The sequence below is a fragment of the Prionailurus viverrinus genome, chromosome A3, assembly GCF_022837055.1.
Source record: "Prionailurus viverrinus isolate Anna chromosome A3, UM_Priviv_1.0, whole genome shotgun sequence".
NCBI classification, from domain to species: domain Eukaryota; kingdom Metazoa; phylum Chordata; class Mammalia; order Carnivora; family Felidae; genus Prionailurus; species Prionailurus viverrinus.
Window position 1 is genome coordinate 1542438 of NC_062563.1, and position 19189 is coordinate 1561626.

Consider the following 19189-nt stretch of genomic DNA (forward strand, 5'->3'; position numbering starts at 1 on the left):
ACGGGGAGGGGGCCAGCACGGAGGACGAGCGAGCCAGGGGCAGTCGAGGGGTACCGTGACCCCAGAGATGCCCACATGTTGCTCTGGGAGAGCAGGACCGGCTGCTGTGGGTCAGGAAGACCACTGGGCTGGGAGGGGTGATTGGTCAGCACTGCTCACAAGCAGGGGAGCCTGGGAAGGGCTCATCCGGCTCTTGAGGGAGGCGAGGTACCCAGAGCCTGCCCGGCTTCCAGCAGCTTCCTGTGCCCTGGGCCAGCGTGGGCGCTGCACGAAGCCAGCATGGCCGTCGGAGACCGTGGTCCCCGGACTGGGCCTGGCCTTGGTGCTCCAACACACACGCACACGTGCACACAGACACACGCACACGCACGCACGTGTGCACACAGCAAAACAAATGTGCATACATCCCCATAATGGCAGCGGGAAACCCTCCCTGACAGCTCGTAAAGAAGTTATATTTCATTGCCATGATGTCAGCAGAGAGCAATTTGTTTCCAGAGACGTCGCTATCCAGAATGGTGACAGCTTTACCATCGTAGAGGCGTGGTTCGTGGTTCGTGGTTCGCTTCAGGGGGCCTGGCCCATGCGGTGCACCGGGGCCTCGGGAGAGGGCTCGCACCGGGTGGCCTGGGACCTGCCCCGTGATGCGGCCCCCCCCAACACCGAGCTCCGGGGCAGGAGGAGGCCAGCCCCAAGGGGTGAGGCGGGGCAGGAAGGGAGCTGCGGGGTCCGGGCCGGTGCCCTCCCCGGGGGCTCTGAGGCTGAGATCCTGTTGGATCAACACTCTGACTTCTCCCCCTCACTGTCTCCTCTGGCCCCTCAGGCTGTCATTGGGGGTGACAAGGGCTGTGCCGGCCTTGAAGCCTGTCCGCTCTTCAGGACTCCCATGGACCCCTCTCAGAAGGGAAGGAAGCTTAGCTGGCACGGGGCCCTCTGAGCCTGCCCCCTGCAACCCTTGACCTTCCCCACAGATGCACCCAGAAGGCCCCGGGGAAGTATTTTCTGGATCAAGAAACAGATTCCTATTTCTAGGGAGAAGGAGGCTCCTGACCACAAAGACCTGGAGACTGGGCAGGGGACAGGGTGAGGGGACGGCCCAGGGGCCATTTCTTTCTTCTTTTTTTAACGTTTATTTATTTTTGTGTGAGAGACAGACAGAGAGTAAGCGATCGAGGGAGGGGCAGAGAGAGAGGGAGACACGGAATCCGAAGCAGCTCCAGGCTCCAAGCTGTCGGCACAGAGCCTGATGTGGGGCTCAAACCCACGAACTGTGAGATCGTGACCTGAGCTGAAGTCGGACACTTAACCGACTGGCTGCATTTTACAAAACCTTAAACGTGAAAACTCAACCACAGCAGGGATGCAGCCCTCAGAACGAGCTTTCAAACAGGAGCACATCTCCACCGACAGACATCGTCACCCAGCAGAACTGGGGGACTGCCTGAAACCCCCCAGGTGGGCCCGCCACCAGCTTGTACACATTTCTCCCCTTCTGCGGGCTCCACCCCATCGTGGTCATTACTTGGTGGTCCCAGACCCTCTTCAGACACCTCTGAGGCCGTGGGAGACCCGGCGGGGGCCTGACCTGCTCTCCCTGGAGCTTGGGGACGTTGGGGATGGCCAGAGCAGGATGGACATCACCTTGGTGGCCAGGGGGCTGCGGCAGGTGGGGGCCGGCTCGGCTGGCTGCGGGCCCCTTGGGCTGGGAAGAAGCCCGGATGACCCATCACCCGGTGGCAACTGTGAGCAGGGGGACACGATGCCCAGCTCCACAGGCTGCCCGCACATCCACGAGCCTTGCTCTGCCCGGCACCTGGGAAGAGGGCCCAGCTCTTAGGGACGCGGAGAATAGACAGGAAGCCCTTGGTCTGGCTGTTCTGTGGCCTGGAAACCTTCTCGCCACACCTCACACCTTCCTCTTCTTCTGAGCTGGGCAGAGCCCCCCCCCCCCTCTCTGCACAAAAGGAGACCCGGCTTAGCCCTCAGAAGTTCTCCAGATGCATCGACAGAATCGCCCGCAGGAGAAACGTCTGGGACCGCTTAGTTCCGAACGCCCTCACTATCAGAAAGGAGGCCGCGACCCCGTCCAGGAGAGCCAGCCTCGCTTTCCTGTGCACAGACTCCTGGGAAGCGGTGCGGGACCCGCGTTTGGCAAAGCGGACTCCCCGGGTCCGATGTCCGGCTGCTCCCTGCCGTCCCAGCCCTTCCCACCCCACTCTGGTGGTGCCTGAGGGGCACCTGTTTCCTGCCCCTCTCCCCTCGCTGGGACTCAGCTGAGGAGGTGGAGGAGACCTCAGAGGACCGCTCCTCTCCAAGGCGGGCCCCGGGCGCCCCTGGGGTGCACGGTTCCAGCTGCCCTGCCAGATGTCCGAGGGCCACCGGGGTCCCGGCTCCTGGTCACACAGGATCCTGCAGGCAGGCACCTGGGCTCCCAGAGCAGGCGCAGTAGAGGACGCGGAGGGCAGGGTCCTAAGAACGTCCCCAGAGCCCCTGACTGCCTTTGACCGTCAGCAGCAGGCTGCCACCTGCTTGGCTGAGGTCTCCTGGGGGTCTCCTCCTGGTGTTCGCGCTGGGAGCACGGCCAGGAGCCCCGGGATGAAGGGCGAGGTTTATCTCTCTCACACGCTGTCGCCAGAAGCCGAGGGGTGTTGATCCAACGGGATCTCAGCCACAATTAGCCTGTTCCCTCATTCTTGCCCTATAAATATCCATTCTGAGATTGTCATAAAGGTGCTTTAAAAAAAAAGGGGGGGGCCAAACCCGTTTGGAGCAAGGAATCAGCTGCCAAGTGAGTCCCACCGCAGAGACCGTGGAGATGCTGCCCCCAGACGGCTTTTCTCAAGGGCCAATGTGGGTGCTCTCTGGGGTTCTGTTTAATTTGGGGTGGGGGTTCCGGTCCCCTGCACGTAGCATTTATAAATGTCACTGTGTGCTCCGGAAATGCTGTGCATGGAGACAGTGTCCCTGCAGGGGGTGGCCGGGCCCCACAGCCACGGGAAAGGTGTGCCAGCCACCCACGGGCCACAGCCCCACCTCCGGGCCCGCATCAGACACAGGGGGCTCGTGGCCACACCCCTGCCCCAGGACCCACGTCACGCACACGGGGGTCGGGAAACCGGGGTGCCATCACAGGGCCAGGCAGCCGGGCTCCCCCAGAAGTCCTCCAGGCGGGGCCCCCGTGGCGCCTGTGGCCAGTGTATGTCCCCTTCCTCATGGAGCCCTTTGAGCCTCAGAGGTTGCTCCCTCCACAAGGAGCCCATCCCCGGAAGCCAAGGGTGGTTTCCTTCTCTTTCGTTACCCCTGACTTTTTCAGGAGCGTTAGAGTGGCCTGCCCACTCACACAGGGGCCACGGGGCCAAAGGGGTCCTGGCCCAGCCCCAGGACCCCCAGCCACTCACAAATCTCCATCTCACCCAGAACCCCATGGATCCACCTCAGTCCCTACCTCAGACGATGGCGGCGGTGGCGGTGGTGGCGGTGACGGTGTGTCGGGCTTTTGCTTGCCTGCTGAGAGGCTGCCTCTGCCTTGCCCCCCAGGTCCAGCTCCTGCCTCTGCCTCTCATTAACATGAGTTGGGTGGGCACCTCCCGGCCCGGCAGGCAGGTCTTGTTAGGAAGTGAGGACCCCGCTGACCTTCACGATTGGACCCTACATTCCCCCGGGGGTAGGTATCCCAGCGCCTGGCCTAGGGCAACCCCTCCTGCCGCCCGTGCTCAGGGCTCCCCCTGGCTGGGTCCCCAGAACAGAACCTACCGAACGTGCACCTGCACGCACCAGCCCGAGCACACCCCGACAGCTGCCTCTTGCCCGGGCTGCCACAAATGGAATCCGCCCCCCCTTCCCCTGGAGCACCCCCGCTTGCCTCCGCCCCCGGTTTCTAAGCAGCCAGAAATGGAAGCCCCAAGCCTGGGGGTGGCCACACCCTGGAATGTCTGGAGGACGTTCTGCCTTCTTGACAACACAGATTTTCCTGATCCCGGGTTTGTGGACATCGAGAACTAGCCTGCCTGAAGGGAGCTGTCCCGTTTAACAAATGGATCTCGGCTCGGTCCTGATGGATGCCTTTGCCTGATCGTAAAACTCCGGAGGAAGTCAAATTCGGGTTCTCAAAACCTTGGAGATATTCCTTGAATTTATTATGTGACCTGATAAATTATTGAATCTGAGTCCTCAAGTAGCTTTAACAGGCACAGCAGGCCGGAGACACTGAATGTCCCCTGGATGTGGGGGACCCGCCAGCTACACTTTAAGGTTCCCCCCAGAAAACTCTTCTGGGAACTCGGGCTGGGTATCCGAGCATCCCAGGGAAGCCCTTCTGGGGTCAGAGGGCAGCAAAGCCTGAGAGGTCCCCTAGGGCGGCCTCTGGGACCCTTCCATCTCCATCAGCGAAGGTCGTGGCGTTTCCCCGGCCAGCCCTCCCTCCTGGGGAACGAGGGCTCAGAGTCCTCAACTTCCTTTGCACACACACCTGTTGGTGGCAGAATCCCGTCCCCCTGGAGTACACACCTTGTCATCCTCTCCCCTTGAGCAGAGGCAGGGCCCGCAGGGAAATCACTTCTGAGATTAGGGCACTGATCAGGCCACTGCAAGTTCATCAATGAGAGCAATCTCCTGGGTGGGCCTGGCCTAATCAGGCAAAGCCTTTAAAAGGAACAGCATCGGAAAGACGCCATCCTGATGGTCTCAGAGAAGGAAGCCAATGGCAAGGTAGTGACCTACCTTTGGGGGCCACGTGGCAAGGGCCTACAGGTGGCCCCTGGCCCACAGCCGGACAACAAGGGCCTCAGTCCTACACGCACAAGGAACTGAACGCTGCTGACGCCCTGAACGAGCCGGGAAGAGGCCCCGAGCCTCAGAAAGAAGCCAGCCCCAGCCGGCGAGGTCGGGCAGAGGAGCCGGCCAGGCCGCGCGGGGCTCCTGCCCCACAGAAACTGCGACATAATAAACGGATGGCACTTTAAGCCGCTGGGCGTGTGGTGGTTCGTTACACGGCATCGAAGACGGAGGCCAAGTGAACCCCAAACTGTAAAATGTGGGTGCGTGCCGCTCACGCCACAGGGGCCGGCACCTCTGCCTGACCAGGGGCAGCCGGTGCCCCTCCTCCGCCCTCCCACCCCGGGCGGCGGCCGCGTCCCCCTCCAGGGGTCTCCCGGGCCCGGTGCTCAGAAACCCCGTGACGGACATGCTCCCGGCTTTCTCACCCAGACGGCGGGTAACGCACGTCCCGCTCCTTGCTCTGCGCTCTGGGCGGCAGCGCAATCCCGCCCCGGGGACGGTGAAGCCAGGGGTCGCGACTGCCGCTGCCGGTTCCATCCGAGGGCGGGCGCCGGGACCCCCGCCCCCTCCCCGCCTCTGTGCCCACCGGCCTCACAACCCCTTCTGGAAGCCTGTGCAGCTCGTCGCAACCCCCCCCCCCGCCCCCACCGCCTCTCGGCTCAACAGGGACCCTCGTCCTCACAAGACCCCTCCCCCGGGAAGCGACCCCGCCTGGATGTGAGGAGGCGACATTGGCAACCAGCTGACTGGTGCCGGGGTGACCGCCTGACGGATGGAGGAGCTGGCGGAGCCCCCCGGGGGTGGGCAGCCTCAGCCCAGGAGCGGGGCCACGTGGGAGGGGGGACTGCGCCCACCGTCCGGGACTGACCCCAGCCTCCCTCCTGGGCCCCTGCCAGCCCCGCGGCAGCCTCTCTGAGCCCCGCGAGTGACCTTCGCCAAGGCTGTGAAGCCTGCGGCCAGCTCCGCCGAAGCATCGCGCCTTCTCGGTTATGAGCTCTTTTTATTGCCCAGTCAGTAAAAACCTTCTGATTATGTCACTGCGGAGGCAGTCGAATGCCAAAAAATATAAATTTCCTTCTGTCCGTCATGACCCCTCCGCCTCCATGCTGGCCTCCGTTCTGGTTCCTTCCCTGTGCTTTCGTGAACTGTCGAGACCCCGCCCCTGTGCCAGCTGCCTCCAGGCCCGAGGGCCCCTTCCTCGGCAGGGGAACCAGAGGAGGGGGCACAGGCTGGGGGCGGAATCCAGACCCCCCCGGGAACCAGGGGCTCCCGGAAGCAGCACCGGCCCCTCTTCGAAGGGCCCCCCCTCCCCCCGTGCTCGCTTCGTGCGGACAGAGGCGGAGTGCACACTCACGCGTCCCCTCGTTCGGGAGACATTTGCGGAGTCTGCCCTGAGCTCCTGCTCTGCGGGGTGCTGGGATAGGGCACCCAGCCTCCCGGGGGCTCTGACTCTCCTCCGTGAGTCAGCGGTCACCATGCCGGTCCTCGGAGGAGGGGCCTAGCACAGAACCGGACCCAAGCACCAGCTCGGACCCAGCCCAGGCCTCCTCCAGAGAGCCCGGCTCTGAACCAGCAGTGATGTGGGAACAGGACGAGGTGGAAGCACGGAGGGCTTCCCAGAGGAGGTGATACCCATCCCCACGTTAGGGTCCCCGGCCCTCCCTAGTCCCGGCCGAGTCGGGAGGGTCAGGATGCTGGCCGCCAGCCGCAGCGGGGAGCCCTCCGCACAGAGCCAGGCCAGGGCTAAGCCGGCCCTCCTCGGGCCCAGGGGGCACCTGTCCAGCCAGGGGCGGAGGCAGCCTTGGCATCGGACCAGAGCACTTTGGGAGGCTGACATCAGCGCAGACTCGAGCTCCACGCTCGGCACCTGTTGGGTAGACCCAAGAATAGCCTCTTCCAAGAAGCCAAGTCGAGTCGGGTGTTGGGAGGTTCTGGGGGGTGGGGGGAGGGGGCCGCTGGAGTCGCTTTGCCCTCAGGCCGAGGGAGGCGGGTGCCTGCCCCCTGTGCCCAACCCTACAGCCACTGCCCCTCCCTGGCCTCCGCCTGCCCACCTTCCAGTGTCCTGGGGTGGTGACCCAGCACGGAGGGTCCGGCCCACAAGCAGGACACGGTCCTTTGAAAGTCAGTGACTTGAGACACCCTCAGCCGCCTGGATCACAGTGGCTCAGGCCTCCAGTCCCTCCAGGGGCGCCCCTGACCGCCGGAGCATGAGGACCCACGGGCCCCAGGACAGACCCACCCCAGCAATACACCTTCGCAGGCCCCACGATGCACTTTGGGAGAGCCACCCGTGACGCCTCGGGCTCCAGCTCCCTGGGCCCAGGGGCTTTTCTCTCCTCCACCCACCTTCGCCCCCAGATCCCCCCCCCTCCCTGGGGCCTGACCCCACAGCCCCCCTGAGGGCCGCTCTCTGGCCTGGAGAAGAGCTGACAGAGCCTTCCCAGGGCTGGAGGCCGACGGAGTCCTCCCTCAGACTGAAGGCCGGGCGAGGGGGCCCGCTGCTCCGTGGGCTGGGGGACCGGGGTGCATCCAAGAGACGGCCCCTCCCTCGCCCCCCAGAAGCCACCACTTCTCCAGTAGCTTCCAATCACCCGCGGTGGTTTCCGGAGGTGTAATTAAATATGGCGACAACGCCCTCGCCCAGCCCGGTCGGGCTTTTTAATTAGCTGCTCCAATAAACGTGTCAGAAGCGCCCCTTGAAGATATATGTGTCTCCCAAGACCGAGTCGAGTAACAAAATAAACAGGGGCTTAAAAAGCATTGCCTCAAACTTTAACGCCAAACCACGCTACCTGGTAACAGAGGGCCCTGCCGGGGACCTGCCGGGCCTGGGTCTAGGCGCTTGTCGTGAGGCCGGTGCCGGGGACCCAGCTTCCCCGGCGACAGTGAGGAAACGGGGAGCCGCGGCTGGCGGGGCTCAGCTGGGTCTCGAGGGCCGCCCTGCACCCCAGCTCCCCTCAGGGACTTGGGAGGGAAGGAGAATAAAGGTCGTGACTCGTCCTGGGGTTGGGGGCCCAGGTTCGGGTGGGGACGGCGTCCGCGTGGCCTCAGCTCCTTGAGGGCGTCTCCTGGACGAAGAGGAGGAAAATAGCGGAGGCCAAGTCCACTCAGCAGAGCCGAGGGGACAGAGTCGGGTGGCAGGAGAGCCCCGTCTTGACCCCGGCATGGCTCTGGGGAGGGCCTCGGAGTCACTGGGGCGCCCGGACTCGGAGCAGAGGCGGGCGGATCGCGGGCAGGCGTGGGGGAAGCGGGGGCTCCCGTAGGCGCAGCCAACGCTCACTGGGCACGTGCTGGATGCCGGGCACCACATCTCAAAGCCCAGACTTGCTTCTCGTTTTAGGCCCAGAGACAGTGCCTTGTGGGGGAGGGCGAGGTCCTGTCATGAGGACTGGGGGATGCCCACCGGGGCCCCCGGGGCTCCTCACTGCCCCTCACCTGCACCCCCAGACATGCCCCTGCCCCCCAGGCCCCCTATGTGGGTCCTGCGGCCGGTTCCCGAGCACACAGAGCCGGGGAAGTTCTGCGTGCAGGCCCGCCAAGGACTGGTTGACGGGTGAAACCAGAAGTCGTTTGTTGCCGATAAACAGGGTCTTTATCTGATCAGCAGGCAGTCTCTGGTCACCTCCCAGACCACCGGGGCGGGGGTGGTGCCGTGGACACGGGGCTTTGATCCACCCGCAACCAAGGGTAGTGGGTGGGCACACCCAGATCGCCACCCTGTGGGGGCCCTGGGTCCGGGAGGCGGCGCTGAACCCCAGCGTCCGCCCCCGCCTCTGCTCCGGGTCCCCGGGCAAGTCGCTGAGGCCCTCTGTGCCTCCATTTCCCCGTCTATCAAATAAAACACTAGCGACTGATGACACTGGGCCTGGCTGGGTTAGAGCAGGTGCAAACTGGCTTGTGCGTTTGTTCGGCTGAGGGGGGTCAGTGCCCTGAAGAGCCAACGCCTGACACGATTCACACGAGTCGCTAGTAATGTTCTCAAGGGTGCCAGCCTCCCGGGGCGGGCTCCGCGGTGTATGGGGTCACGGCAGCAGAGTCCCGAGAGTCGGAGGTCCTCACGGGGCGCAGTCTGCGTTTCCCAGATGCTCTGAGTGCCTGGCCGGTGCGAGGTGGGCCGGGCTTGGGCACGGCCTGGGACACAAAGACCTCCAAACACCACCATCAAGGCAGAAAGTATGGAAAGGGGGGGGGGGGGCAGCCGGGGGCGGGGGGCCATGTGGGGTGGAGACCAGGTTAAGAGCTCTTTGTTCTAAGGCTGTGGGGGGCCCCACCCCAGGGTGACACTGGCCCCATAGGACAAGCGGCACCGGCCCGGCTGGGCCAGGAAAGAGGGGTGGGCTGCACTTCTGGGCCCGTGCCCCCTTGCAGAGTGGTGACCTCCTGCGTCCTGCTTCTCAGCTCCTCACCAAAGCCACCAAGCCCTGGACAAGGAACTTCAACCCCCCAGGCAGCCCCCCAGAAGCCCCCGGACCCTCCCAACCCAGCACAGCGCTGGCGCCCCAGCCCCCCCCCCCACCCCGTGTGCCCGGCGCTCGGGAGCAGGGTCTGCCTGCACGGCTCACTCTCTGGGCCGCTGGCCTTTCCCCGGCGGTAACTGACTGTGACATCACGACGGGCATTTCCCGCGGACAAGGTCACTTCAGGGCTGGCCACGGCCTCTCTGTCCGCCGCGGTCCCTCCTCGGGCTGCAGCTTTGACGAAGGGGGTTCCGCAGACCCGGCTGCATGACCGGAGGAGCACACAGGGAGCTGAAGCTGCCTTCCTTGCAGAAACCAGTCCTCGCGGCTCGTCAGCTGCTAACGGCCCGGACGGGCGGTGGCAGGCGTGACTGTCAGGGCCTCAGCCCCCTGCCCTCGCAGCACAAACTTCTGCTCTCCAGGAGCTTCGGGGCGGGTGCTGGGCGCCTGCGGGGAGTGCGGTGGGCACACAGCTGGGGGAGGGGGCCCCGGGGGCTCGCCTGTGCCCGTGTCCTCCGCTGCGCACGGCGCGACCGCGCGGCGACCTCGCGGTGAGAGCATGTGTGCTCGCCAGGCGTGCGTGTCCCGGGGCCGCCGTAACCGATCCCGCAGACGCGGGGCTTCGAGGTGGATCGTCTCCTGGTTCCGGGGCCGCAAACCCGAGCCCAAGCTGTCACAGGGCCGGCGCCTTCTGAAGGCGTCTGTCCAGCGGCTGCAGGCCATCTCTTGCCGGCAGAGGCACCCCACGCTCTCCGTCTCCATCGGCACCCGGCGCCCTCCCCGTGTGCACGTCTGGGTCCCGATGTCTTCTTCCTGTAAGGACACCAGTCATGGAGACACCCTAACGGCCTCACCTTAACTAATTCCCGTCCGCGCAGCCCCATTTCTAAATAAGGCCTCGTTCTGAGGTCCTGGGGGTTAGGAGTTCCACGCAGGACGTTTCAGGGATGCGAGTCGCCCCACAGCCCTGGGACTGAGCGCCGCGTAGGTCCAGAGCAGCCCCCACCCCACAAAGCCCTGCGTGGGGCTGAGCACAGCCGCCTCGTCCACGACTGACGGAGCTCGGAGGCAACCAAGCTGTCCTGCAGCCGGTGACAAAGAAACACTCCGCGGTGCACCAGTCAACGGACTATTCCTCAGGCCAGAAAGAAACGGACTCTCAGGCCATGAGGGTGTGGAGGAGGCTCCGTCGTGTTACTAAGCGAACGCGGCCGGTGGGGACTCCACACTGCGTGGTTCCAAGTCAACCACCTTCCGGAAAAGGGAAAACGGTGGACACAGTAAAAAGACCAGTGCTTGCCTTGGGGGCGGCAGGGGGGAGGGGACAGACGGCGAGCAGAGCAGAGGATTCCAGCGCCGTGAAGATACCGTGTGACAGGATCGCAGTGGATACAGGTCACTACACGTCTGTCTAGGACCACGGAACGCACGGCCCCGAGACGCGCCTAAGGTGAACCGCAGACTTTGGGTGATGACGAGTGTCCGTGTAGGTTCATGGACTGTCATGGGCATCCCTGCTGGCGGGGGTGCTGACGGTGGGGTGGCGGCGTGGGGGGCAGGGCGTACGGGGAATCTCTGGGCTCACCGCACGGTTCCATGACACTAAAACTGCTTTAAAAAATAGCCTATTAATTTGTCTCTGCGTTCAGCAGAGGGATGCTTCTCACGGTGCCCTCCCCACCCGTGACCTGAGATCGGATGGCAGTGCCTCTCCCGGAGGCCCCAGGGCCATGCTGGGCAGGCCCGGCCGGCGTCCACCAGGGGCGCTGTGCTCGTGGGCTGTGCTCGGAGCTCGGATTGGCCAAGGTGAGGAGGGCCCTGGAACACAGGCTTGCTCAGCAGTCGCCCCGAGGAGAGGGAGGTGGGCCGATGCCCCTCGCCCGGAGCTCTGGGAAGGGAAGCAGCAGGAGGTCTGGGGCTGAGGGCCCTGCCTCCGGTGGACGTGAGGGGGACTCAGGCCTCGGGCACCTGCCCTACGGCCACCAGCTCCTGTTCCCACAGCTGAGTGCCGGGGAGGGAGGCGAGTGCGCGGACCCGGCCCAGGTTCCCTGGCAGCCCCCTCGCCCCCCACAGACCCTCACCATCTGGTTCGGGCTGTGGCACCTCCATCAGGCCCACGGTCAGCCCAGCCATCGCCTTGGGCCCAGGCAAGGTGATCTGAGTACAAGCCTTGCAGATGGGACACCGCTGCCACACCGAGTCCTCCTGGGAGCCGACGCAAACACCAGTGTGAGGCCGGGTCCGGCTAGTACAGCGCTCGGAGGGGAGCCTCCTGGCCCAGCCACCTGTGTGTCACGGGTCACCGCGTCCCCAGGGGGGAGGCACAGCCACGGCCCCCACGTCCTGATCCTCAGAACCTGTGACTGTCAGCTCACGTGGCAGAAGGGACTTTGCAGACGTGGTTAGGGACCCTGACATGGGGAGATGGCCCTGGGGTATCCAGGGGAGCCCCGTTCAGGGCCACAGAGGTCCTTAAAATGGTCAGAGAAGGAGCGTGAGCAGCACAGAGATGCTCTGAAGACCAAGGGCGCCTCCAGCAGCAGGGAGAGGAGAGGAAATGCGCCCCCGGAGGCCACAGGAGGAGCCACCCAGCCCGCCCGCACCCTGATTTTAGCCCAGAGGGGAGGGAAGGTGGCCATGTCGGACTTCTGACCTCCGAACTGTGCGATGACAAATCTCCGGTTGAAGCCGCTGGGTCTGGCGGTTTGTCCCAGTGGCAGCAGCAGGTGCGCCCTGCGTATCCGCCACGGGTGCTGGTGCCACCGAGAGGACCTCCGTGCGTTCCCCAGGCCAGAGGGAAGCTGGCCGGGCCGGTGTGGCCCAACTCTGGGGTGCGGACACGGTCGGGTCCCGGGGAGGCCTCTTCGGCGTTGCAGACGGCTGTCTCCTCTCGTGTCCTCTCGCGGTGGAAGGGGCAGGGGGCTCGCCCGGGTTCCCTCTGTTGGGACACTCATCCCACTCATGGGGGTTCCACCCTCACGACCGACCCCTCCCGAGGGCTCCACCTCCTAGCACCATCACACTGGGGTTACGGTTCCAGCATAGGAAGGAGTTTGGGGGGGGGCACACGTGCAGCCCCCTTGAGCTGAGGGGATCGGCCCACTGGACAGACAAGGACATGTGGCAAGGGACCCCTCTGGCAAGCACGGGGGCCGATCTGTCTGGTGCCCGCAGCTCCTCGGGCCGCTGCAGAGAAGCCTGGACCCCACCCCCCACCCCTTCATGCACCTGCCCGGGCTGCGTGCCCTCTGCCCTCATCAGACCGGGTCTTACCAGGCTGCAGGCCTCCACCTGCTCCGTGGGGGCGGCCCCAGCCCTGCCGGTGGGCCTGCAGCACCACGAGTGACAAGTGACGTGAGGCAGGGAGCATCCTGCTGCGGGAGTCTCCCTCGTGTCCCAGGACAATTTTGGCTGGAAGTTGCCAGGCGGAAGCTTCATTTTTACTCAACGTGTCCCGCCCAGTTCAGCGTGTCACTGGCCCGCTCGTGCCCCGGGCGACTGGGCAGTGCGCCGTGGCTTACACGAAAAATAAATCTAAGTAGGCCCGGGAGCAGAGAGCTGCCAACCACTCCACACAACTTCCGTCTCTTACAGAAAAACCACCTCCCAACAGGGGACTGGTCTGCGCTGAAATGTAACACGTTTTCTCTGCCAAAGATCCTCGTAAGAACCAGAAGACAAGTTTCAGGCCGGAGAAACGTGTGCACAATGAACGCCTGGTCAAGGACCGTCATCCAAAGTACGGAGAGAACCCTGCGCTCCACAATAAGAAAACAACCCAATTAGAAACGGGCCGGAGACCCGAGCAGGCCCCTCACCGGAGAAGACGCACAGATGCAGACGGGCGCGGGGACCGACGCTCCGCATCACAGGTCGTCAGGGAGACGCAAATCACAACAGCGAGGCACCACGCACGCCTGTCACCGGGGCCCAAACCCACGACCCTGACGACCCCAGACGCTGGCGAGGGCGCGGAGCGGCAGGAGCGCTCGGCCGTTGCCGGCGGGAACGCACGACGGGGCGGCCGCTTTGGAGGCGAGTCTGGTGTTTGCTACAAAACGAATCATAGTCTCACCGGACGAGCCGGCAATCGTGTTCCTTGCGATTTATCTACACGAGTCGGAAACTCGTGTCCACACGAAAACCTGCCCACGGATTTTTACAGCGGCTGTGCTCGCGGCTGCCAAAACTTGGGAGCGACCACGGCGTCCTTCAGAAGGTGACGGATAAACTGTGGCAGATCCACAACGTGGACCATGACTCCGTGCTCACAAGAAACGAGCTTTCGGCCGCGAAAACGCAGGGAGGAGGCTCCGACGCTCGTCACTAAGGCAGGAGGCCGATCTGAGGAGTCCCACACGTGAGTCCGGCCACACGACTTCCTGGAAAGGCACAGCCGTGGACACGTAAAGGGTCAGTGGCCATCGGGGCGGCGGCAGGTGGGGGCGAGGGCAGCGGGGAGATGAACACGCGCAGCTCGGGGGGTCTCGGGGCCGTGGAACTAGAGCGCGCGATGCTGTGAAGGCAGGTGCACGTCACCGCACGTTTGTCCAGACCCGAAGAACGCACGATGCCGAGAGTGACCCCAAGGCACACGTGGACTTCAGTCAATAATCTGTCAATATTGGCTCATCAGTTGTGACAAATACACCACGTCAATGCAAGATACGAATCGTAGGGGAGGGATACGTGGGAACTTTCTGGATTTTAGACTCAGTTTTTCTATAAACCTAAAACTTCTTTAAAAATAAAGTTACAATTGGGGCACCTGGGTGGCTAGTCGGTTAAGTGTCCGACTCTCGATTTCGGCTCAGGTCATGATCTCACGGTTTGTGAGTTCAAACCCCACATCGGGCTCTGCGCTGATGGTGCAGAGCCTGCTTGGAATTCGCTCTCTCCCCTCTCTCTCTGCCCCTAGCACACTTGCTCCCTCTCTCTCTCTCTCTCTCAAAATAAATAAACTTAAAAAATTTTAACAAATTAAAAAAATAAAGTTAATCGGGGCACCTGGGTGGCTCAGTCGGTTAAGTGTCCAATTTTGTCTCAGGACATGATCTCACAGTTCATGGGTTTGAGCCCCGAGTTGGGCTCTGTGCTGACAACTCAGCCCCTCCCACGCATGCCGTCTCCCTCTCTCTCTGTCTCTCTCAAAAATAAATAAATGTTTAAAAAAAATTGTTTTTAAAGGAACTTAAGTATGACAGAGAAAAACTTCACAGCCGTCGGGAGGCCCAGGGCTGTCTTGGCCCCTCTAGGAAAGCCGTCCTTCCGGCCTTGGGCCTGGCCGCCCACTCTGGTTCTTGCCAAGGCCTGAGTGACCTGACAGGCCAGCAGGCGGGTGAGGGTCTGTGTGCTATGCGTTCACCCCTTCCCGCCCCCCACCAGCCCCAACATCCCTGAGCAGCCGGGGCCCGTGTGAGGGGAGCCCAGGGGCCAGGGAGCAGGGCTGGGAGAGAACACACCAGTGTGGGGGCAGCGGCTCCAGAGAGGCCAGGCCTAGAGTCCACAGGTCCCTCCCCACTCTCAGAAAAGCCCTTTCAAGCCCCGGGTTAAATGACTCCTCCCCCAGAAGCTTCCACCACCCCACACCCAGCCACCTCCCCCGTTTGTGGGTCCGTGAGCACCTCCATTTACCTGTGTGGTCATGTGTCCTGCCCTGGGCCCCGGACACAGTCAGGTTTTCCCAGCGCTGTCTCCCTAGCACCTAGGAGGGCCGGCACATAGTAGGTGGTCACTAAATACTTGTCAAGTGAACAAACAGATGAATGAAGCCAAGGCCAGCGGCCTAGGGGACCTGAGGTCAGGGGCCATCTAGGCCACCTGTGCAGATGCCCTGGGTCCTACCAGGCTAAGCCAGCTGCCCGATGCAGAGGCCAGGCCCACCTCACTCCCACTGGTGGGTCACGTGATCCCATGTGTGGCCACACCTAGAGGGGGACGGGAGCCTTCCCGTGCCTGGCATGTGGGCACTCTCACCGGGGCTCAGGCCAGGACACCCATCTCAGAAGCCTTGACCCCAACAGCATTATCAAAAATAAAACTTCTTTAAAAATTAATTGGACGCAGGGTGCCTGGGTGGCTCAGCCGGTTAAGCGTCTGATTTGGGCTCAGGTCATGATTTCACCGTTGGTGAGTTCGAGCCCCGAGTCGGGCTCTGTGCTGACAGCTCGGAGCCTGGAGCTGCTTCAGGTCTGTGTCTCCTTGTCTCTCTGCCCCTCTCCTGCCCCTGTTCACACTCTTTCTCTCTCTCTCTCTCTCTCTCAAAAATAAATAAATATTTTTTAAAAATTAATTGGACGTGCTGGTTAGTGTACAACCTTTGGGGCTATCGCCGATGTTTTCAATATGCAAATATTCATTAATGCAGCCATAAAGGGTGAGAAGCAAAATAACATTTTCATCCCTGTGCCAAGTACACGGAGGGGATCAGGTAACACAAAGAGCTATTTAGCACTGACCTCCTGAAAGGCAGCCTCAGTCAGGACTTCACGGGGGTGTCCATCCAGAACGTGCAACGATTCATCCAGCTCTGCCCACCCAGACCATGCAGCCTGCGGGCTCTACCCTCCCACCACCGCCCACAGGGCTTGTGACACACACCCCAGGAGCCCCCTGGGCCTGCCCACTCCCCCGAGACCGGCAGGGGATATGCCTCTTAGAACTTGGCTCCCTGTGGCGCCTAGGTGGCTCAGTTGGTTCAGTGTCCAAATTCGGCTCCGGTCACGATCTCACGGTTCATGAGTTCAAGCCCCGCAGCCGTGCCGAGAGCCCAGAGCCTTCTTTGGATCCTCTGTCTCCCTCTCTCTGTGCCCCTCCCCCCCCCCCATAGAAGTAAACAAACATTGAAACCAACCAACCAACAAAAACCTTCGCTCCCTGGAAGTTCCAGCCTTAAAACCAAGTCCAGGAAATGGGGCCCAAACGCAGTAAACCAGAGAAGCCTCTCAGCGATGCCTCCGCCGGCCTCGGAGAAGCCCCGCCGCGGTCTCCGGGTGGGTCCTCTCCCCGGGATTACGAGGCGCCCCACACTCTGCCCCTTTCCATCTTTGGAGCGGTACTTACTGCGTCTGTCGCCACCTGGGGCAGGTGAGCTCTCAAACCCGGGGACCTCGGTCGAGACCTCAGACTCCTGGATGCAGGTTCGCGGAGGCTCGCGTGTGGAGGTGGCTCCCACCGAGTCCTCTCCCAACTGTGAAAGGCTCAGAGGAAGTCCTGCCGTATTCCGCGCAAGAGGCATGTTCCTTCTCTGTGGATTTACTGACGGTGACACGCCACTGGCTCCTAGCACCTTCTGGAACTTAGGTGAACTTGAGAAGCAGGTTGGCCTGGGCCGGGCTGGAGCTGGTGGGCCCACAGCGCAGGATCCTCGGGTCAGGGCCAGAGCGGCGCCTTTGTCCCGCAGGCCGGCCTGTCCTGCAGCAGGCATCCGACTCGCCCTCTTGGGCTGACAGCCCCCGCATGCGTCCCAGCATCTCGTTCCGAACGCGGGGGCACGTTCAACCCCCAGGGGGGCTACCTGGCTACACGGCGTCGCCCCTGCCCCTCCTCCAGTTTCGCACGTCCGGTGGCCCCTGCTGCCCTCTGGGGTGGACTTGGTGAGTCCCTGGGCTCAATCCCAGCCCCAACTAGAATCTTGGGATCCTCAGAGGGCCTCAGACGGAACCACTCAGCCCCTGGAAGCCCCAGCGGCCACGTGGCTCAGGCCCGTCTCCCCGGGTCCTCTGACCGCACCCCAAGGGCCCTGCTTGCAATCCACACATGCATCCACCTGCCCTACAGTGGTTTTGGAGTGCTTGACCTCTGCCAGGACGCACAGCCTCCCACGTATACACAGGGGACACGTTCTCTGGTGGCTCCCGCATTTGACCAACACCCAAGGACAGCACTGAGGGCCCCGCTTTGCACACGCAGGACGTGGGTGTCCCATCGGTGCCCCTAGAGGTCCACAGTCTCGGGGGACACACAATTACACCCCAAGGCAGTGAAACCCTAAGACTGAAATGCAGGCTGGAGCATCTGAGGCCTTCCTGGTGATGGAGTCACAAAGGGGGCCGGGAGGCTGAGACAGGGGTTGGGGCCCCTTGGAGTGTGGCGACGGGGGACTTCTTCCTTATGTCTCTTCGGGAGAGTGACCAGCCATGAAAGTCCCCCACGTGTCTGCGTGTGCACAATGTCCCCCTGAGATGGCGGTTTTATCTTGAAGGGGGAGAGTGCTGGAGGGGCCTGGGTTCTCGTTCAAGTCGGGTCCCCGCCTCGCGGGGTCTTGTGAGGACGGCACATAATTCCACCTCTTGGGGGGCGGCTGCAGCCTGGCACCGGGGCTCTGGCCACCGCGGGGCACTTTCAGCGGAAGCTACAACGTGGCTGAGCAGCTGTAACTGAGCAGAGGCGGGAGCGCATTGGTGCCCGGCCGGCGGGGCCTGGTGGGGGCAGGGCACTGGCACTGACCCAGCCCCCCGCGGCCCCCCTTCGGGCCTAGACCACCTCCTGGCCCAGAACTCAAACCCAGCAACACAAGGCCCCCCACCCGCACCCTGGGGCCCCTAGGAAGGTCAGCGCGGTGTGAGGAGTGGGGTGTGAGAGCGGGTGGGGAACAGCCGGGTGAGTGTGTCGGGGGCGGGGTATAGCAGAGTCACCTGAGTCCCTGGAGTCCTGAGCACAGCTGCTGGGGCCCCACCTGGGCGGGTGGGCCTCCTTCCTTAACAGGGACGGAGCTCCTCGGTCCTGCGGGTCCGATCACAACATCCTCCTGGCAGGTGCTCCCCACCCCCCTGCCCGCCCCCTCCCCCGACAGCTGGGCCGGCAGCTGTCCGCGAGCTTTGATGTGCCGCGTGGGGTCAGGCCCACGGGACACACGTGTCCCAGGCCCCTGGCAGAACCCGCCCCTCCCCCAGGGCAACAGGAGCCAGCAGTGGGGGACAGGTGGGGGGGGGAGGGGGGACGTGAGGGTCAGGTGAGTGCCCCGGGCGCTCCTGCGGCCCCTCAGATGGTCTGTGCCCTGGCTGTGCAGACAGTCCGGAAGTAGGAAGAGGGGCCTGCTGTGATCTTTCTCCTTCCCCTAGGACACCACCCCCCCAGCCCGTGCGCACTGGGACCCTCGGCCCCCAGCCCCTGCGCAGTGGGACCCGACCCGCCCACCAGCCCCTGCGCACTGGGACCTGCCCCCGCCCAACCAACGCCTGCGCACTGGGACCCGCCCCCCATGGGACCCGCCCCCAAGCCCCTGCGCATGGGACCCAGCACCCCCACCAGCCCCCGCACAGTGGGACCCGCCCCCTCACCAGCCCCTGCGCGCTGGGACCCGCCCCCCCATGGGACCCGCCCCCCAGCCCCTGCGCTTTGGGACCCACTCCCCCCACCAGCCCCTGCACACTGGGACACGTTCCCCCCCCCACCAGCCCCTGCGCGCTGGGACCCGCCCCCTCTCCCCCCACCCCGGCCCATGCTAGGCTGGCTGGCTGCTCCTGTAGCTCCCAGCGTGACAGGCTCCGACACCGGAAACGCGTGGCCGAAGCTCGTCCTTACACGTGGCAGCTCCGGCCTGCAAGGCTCAGCGGCGCTGAGTCCCCAGGACCTCCCGACGGGCTCCATTGTGGGGGAATTGAGAGGCCTAGGTGCCGGTGGGCGGCTGCTCCCGGTCCCGCGCCAGTTCGGCTGCCCCCCCCCCCCCCCCCGCCCCCGATGCCTCACGCCGGCCGCTCGCTTGCCGCGTCCCCGCACAGCCAGCTCCGGTGCCAGCCTGGACGCGTGCCGGGGTCACCGGCCTCCCGTCGAAGCGGTCGCTACAGGCGTCAGCGTCCGCGCCTGACCTCTGCCCGGTGTGGTGGCATCTTGGTGGCGTCCGGGCGGGAGGGTCAGCAGCAGGGCCTGACTCCAGGCTCGGGCTCCTGCGGACCGTTTCCTCTTGCAGCAGTGACGTGGATGTGGGCCCGTGTACCCTTACTTGGCCTCATCCT